A 5,748-nucleotide genomic window follows, 5' to 3' on the forward strand; every position below is an offset into this window, starting at 1 on the left:
CTGAGTTTTCAGTCTATCTGTTTGAAGACAAAGGTTTCTCTCCCTCTACTATTAAGGGCTATCGTTCAGCTTTATCTAGAACTATAGCTTTGTCAGGAGGTCCTGATTTTGGGAAGAATGAGTTCTTGTCCCTCATGGTCAAGAATTTTTGTTTGGAACGACCTAGACAACGTAGGTTGGTTCCATCCTGGAATTTAGCTTTGGTTCTTAGGACTTTACAATTTCCTCCTTTCGAACCTTTATTTTTAGCTCCCTTTAAGTTTTTGACCTTGAAGTGCTGTTTTTTATTAGCTTTAGCTTCTGGTCGTAGAAGGAGTGAGATTCATGCTTTCTCCATTGCAGATTCTTGTCTCAGATTTTCTGCAGATAATTCTTCAGTTACTCTGTTGACAGATCCATCTTTCTTAGCCAAGAATCAGTTATCAGACAAAGGTTCTGGACCTATTGTTATTCCTGCTCTACCTAAATCATTAGGTAATCAGGATTTATGTCCAGTGCGTACACTTTAGAAATATATTTCTGTTTCGTCAACGCTCAGACCTTCTGGTTCTACTAGACTTTTCATTCCTATTAAGAAAGGTATAAGTGATATTTCGGCTAAGACTATTTCTACTTGGCTTTGTCAGACTGTTAAGATGGCTTACCAATCTTCATCTCCAGAAGCCTTGTCTCGTGTTCAAGTTCAGGCACATGAAATTAGAGCCTTGTCTTGCTCCTGGGCTATTTTCAATTCCTCCTCTATGTCGGAAATCATGTCAGCTGGTTATTGGAGGTCTGATAGTACCTTTTATAACCATTACCTTAGATCTATGTCCCTTCATAGTGACAGTTTGTTCTCGCTTGGACCTCTAGTTTCAGCTCAAAAAGTGGTTTTTCCTCCTAGTTGCCAATCTCAGGGGGATTCAGCTCTACTTTGAATTCTGCTTATCTAAATTTATAAAGGTAACGTATTTATTGTGATAAATTCTAAATTTTTAGTATTAAAATTTGTATTTGTTAAATAAATACTTACCTTTATAAATCAGAGGTCCCAACCCACCTCCCCTTCATCCCCCTTCTAATTTTTTGTTTTATGTCAAAGAATAGATGATACCGGATGTTGGTTTCTGAGCATGTCAGAGGTGGCGGGTCACGAAGGGTGCTTTTTTGTTTACATGGTTTTTTTCCGATACAAGACTGCAAGCAGGTGAATATCTAAATTTATAAAGGTAAGTATTTATTTAACAAATACAAATTTTAATACTAAAAATTTAGATTTTTGTCGATTAAATCTAATCTGTTTATGAAATGGCTAATAGATGTTTTCAAACCCGAGGGCGCATATGACGTCACACAAAATGGCGCGTAAACTAGCGAAAGAAAATATGCATATCGCAAGATTTGAATTTCATCGCTTTCAAACTCGAAAACTACGCAAAATATTTCATTTAAAACACATTTAAAGTAGTTTTAGGCATAAAAAGAGTTAATTGCGGTCACCCAGCCAAGTGCTGATCACGCTCGCCGTTGCTTAACTTGCGTGATCAAGAGAGACACTCAACCACATCACTAAAAAGGCTAGCTCTCTAGCGAGGCAGTACAAGTTCCCTCTTATACTTTCCGCTACAGTACTTTCAATTTACGCTTCAAAATGAAATGCACCTGCGACAGTGATATGCCAACAGCTTTGGTAAAATATCACGAATCGTGTATCTGCCATCACTTTCAATTATTTCCCTGACTTTTGAGACATTTGCCCCGCATGTTCCAGTCACAGGTCGGTCAGATTTTGCTGCATCTTTGATATTCTCTTTAGAGAAGTCGAGAGGCATAGCCTTCATGAAGGCTATGCCTCTCGACTTCTCTAAAGAGAATACATCTTTGACGGACTCAGTGCCAGTCGGAAATTTCTTTCTCCGCTTACGAACTGTCTCATAAGATACCTTATCAGACCCATAAACTTCCACCAATTCAGTAAAAATCTGCATTACCGAATGACCGAGTTTTGTGCGAACTTTTATATAAGCTCTTAATTTATTCAATATTCTCAACCCGTTTCCCAACCATTTTTACAACAGTGGTCAACGACTGGCTCTGTTGAAATGACTATAAGTTTAAAACTATGTGGAGCTGAAGGCTCGTGTTTATACCGTTGGAAAGGTATTGAATAAAGCTATTCAAGAGTATCATCAAGTACGAAATCGTGCAAAGCGTTATCGCGCTGTGGTACAATACATATTACATATCGAACAGCTTTCGTATATCCCCATTTTTGCTGTGAGACTAAACACATTCATACTTCATTCCTCCCATAGGATATTTCGACAATGAAAATATCACAGACATTACAAGTATATTGCATGTATAATTGAACAAAAACAGTACAAAGAAAAGGGGGAAAAGTTACAGAAATAATCTATGTACATATTAGAAAGGAAAATGAGCGAGACACGTACTTGTATCAGCTGACCTTCCTAGAGGTGACTAACTCTCAGTTGAGCCAATGTCCTGTTGTAGTGAGCTGCAGCAGCGCGAACAAGCCTGAAGTTAAACAAACGAAAGGGGACATACTCCGCCTCCTGCAGAGGAGTACAGGTGTGACCGCCAGGCAAAACTCTTGAGCTGACATAGCTCTGCAGAAAGACGTACACCAAAGACGTTCTTAGGTGAGACATCCCACCAGACGGCGCCTAGGTGACATCCCACCAGCCAAGGTGACATCCCACCAGACTGCGAATGGATTTAGTGAGTGAAGAGCTAAAGAGTGGCAGATTCTAATGCAATTGGGTTTCCCTACAAGTCCAAATTGACAGTTGTACTTGAAAGAGGACGATCTAAATGTTTACATCATAATTGTTTTTCAAAACTAGAAGTATGATGAAAAATTGACATGGGACTCCCCATGATACCAGTAATAAACTAAAGAAAACATTTAAAGAAAGAAACGCATAGTAGTAATTTTTCGCTGAATCTTTTCAAATGATTTTTTCATACTTTTTTTTTGGGGGGGGGAGGTCTAGAATGAATCGCCTGATCACTATTTGTTACATGTAATGCTATTGTTTACTGGATAGATACTAGTATTCCATAGAATTTCGGGACACTAAAATGTATTTTCACAAAATCCTGAAATCGGTCTCTGTAACTCGAGATTGTTGCAAGTTCCTAATCCACGTGATTCAGGCACCAGTAGTCTCAAACTTCTACCAGAGTTTGTTTGCTCTATATGTAGGTGACGTAATGAGGCATGGACGGGGATTTTGCTGTAGTCTGTCAAGTGCACGAGTTCTCGATCTTTGATTGCGTTGTCCTTGAATGTAACCGATTTTTCAGAAACGCAGCGTCTGAGTGATGCTCAACGCAACAAAACTGAAAGCTGGTGTGTCGCAATTTGCAGTTGCAAGAAATTTCAATGTTGCACAACTCTAAACGATGAAATACTTCTTTCAAATCACTGCACCAATTGTTTCTACATTTGTTTTTGAAAATAAGGTAGGGATTGAAAAGTGAAGATAACGAACAGAGACCAATCTCATAACTTCTAAAATGATTACAAAATAGAGAGTTGGGTAAACACGGACCCTTGAATATACCAGAGGTGGGATCAGGTACCTAGGAGGAGTAAGCACCCCCTATCGACCGATCACATCCGTCGTGAGCCCTATATCCCGATCAGGTAAACGGAGGAACCATTCGTCAGAATCAGTGTGCCAAGAACGGCATAACAATTGGTATGAAACAGTATTTGACCCAATGACAGGTTGTATGGACAGAGTAGATTTTTATAGTGACCATAGAATTTGAAACCCCTTTAACATTAACTCGTTTGTCAGTAGCCTGCCTAGATTTTAAAAAAAACTGATCATATGCAGAACGAGCTCCTGTGAGCGAATCAGTTGAGATATAAACACCATATGCAGGTGATAATGACATATTGTTGCATAAATATGTGAAGTTGACGATAGAGAAGCTGAAATCATCCCATTTGTCATAAAGTTGAGTTGTTAGTTTGCTGTTTTAACATCTATATTCAATAAAATATCTAAGTACCAAGCAGATGTGGAGTACTCTGTGGTGTCTTTTATTTCGAGTTCACTGGGATATATCGAATTGACATACATTGTATGAATGAAAATGGTTACTGTTAAAACGTCGTCGATATATTTAAATGTTGAGTTGAAGGCCACAGCAAAAGAATATTCTTAAGTCATCTTGCTGTTTAACCCCAGTTTTACAACTAGATCACTTTGTAAGTTTTCCATTAACTCATACCCATGATTCTGAACTTCGATAAATATTTTTACCGATATAAATACTTTACTATCTATATCATGCAATAAAAATTTTTATTTAGTATCATATCTCTATTGACAAAATCGAAATACTTTTAAGGATCAATAAATGCATCATAATGATTTTTATTGTTTTGGACTAAACTACTTATCTCTCCTTTCCAATCTCCTAAAATATCACTAAATTCTCTAAGTAACTCGCAATTCTTTTGTTCATAAGTTCTAATACATGACAACAGACTCACACCACTGTAATTCATTGGAAGGCGTTTGTCTGATGAAGGATCCTTATGAATAGGACAAATTATTGCTTTCCGCCAAACCGAGTAGAGGGAATTTTAAAATTGTGTTTGTGTCAAAAATGTGTTGGAAAAGATGACGTAACGTGTTGATGACTGAATTTCATTGAACCCACAAGCGGCCTTATATTTTGCACGCGCATCACTGTATCAGAGATTTCCTGAATATATATATCATAATTTATTTCTTTGGTACACTGATAAAATTGTTCTTCCATATAACTTTCTCTGAAGTATTTATCTGACTTGGAAAGATTATAGTGGTCGTTAATACAAATTTTCAAAATTAACTCTATATTTATCCAGGACATTCCATTCCTAGGATAAAACATTTTCTTCATCATCCAAAACCTTCATTGATATATTGTATTTATTTCTTGGACCAAAAGTTCGAATTTGTTCCAGAAATCGTTTGGATTTGTAGAGCTCATATCTTCAATATCGTTAACAATTGATTTCATTTAGGCGCGTTCAGCTCGTCCAAAAGCTTTATCATATGTATCTCATGCTTTGATATATTCCCGTCTAATGGCCAATTTGACTTTTCTTTCCCTTTTTGTATCGTATAAAGTTATTTTCTGCTTCTCGCGTGGCGTTCTATAGGTCTGTTAATTGATCCGTCCAGTATGGTTTATTATTTCTTAAACGTTTATTCTTGCTTTTAGGTTTATTTTGGGAATCGTGGGTCTTCCATTTCGTTAGAAGTTACTTCACGTAAATTATCATAGATCTCGCCAATATTCTCCGAGTTGTTCGACTGTTTTTAATCAGATCTATTGTTGCTATCAGAGCAGACGTTCATAATTCATTAGCCATTAATCAGTCGGGATCCCATTGAATTAATTTAAGCGGTTTTGATGATGTTCAAATTTTTGTTGTCAAAGGCTAAATAATAATCGGAGACGTTTAACTCACACTGAATGATCCCGAAGTTTTGAAACATCCCCCCCCCCCCTATTCAGTGGTTCAAATTCCTCCGCAATGTTCTGTACAGTGAGTTCTTAACTTGTCTAAATGCATATATTGGTACACATATATAATCTACTACGGGTTTACTCTTCCTTGAAACGCATGTAAAGTTAACCTCTGGGAATCTATTGCACCATTCAGTACACAAAAACTTGCTTCATTTACGAAGTCAATTACTTCGTGGCCGTGTTGATTAACAGCACCATCTA

This window comes from Ostrea edulis, chromosome 2 (assembly GCF_947568905.1).
Source record: "Ostrea edulis chromosome 2, xbOstEdul1.1, whole genome shotgun sequence".
NCBI lineage: Eukaryota > Metazoa > Mollusca > Bivalvia > Ostreida > Ostreidae > Ostrea > Ostrea edulis.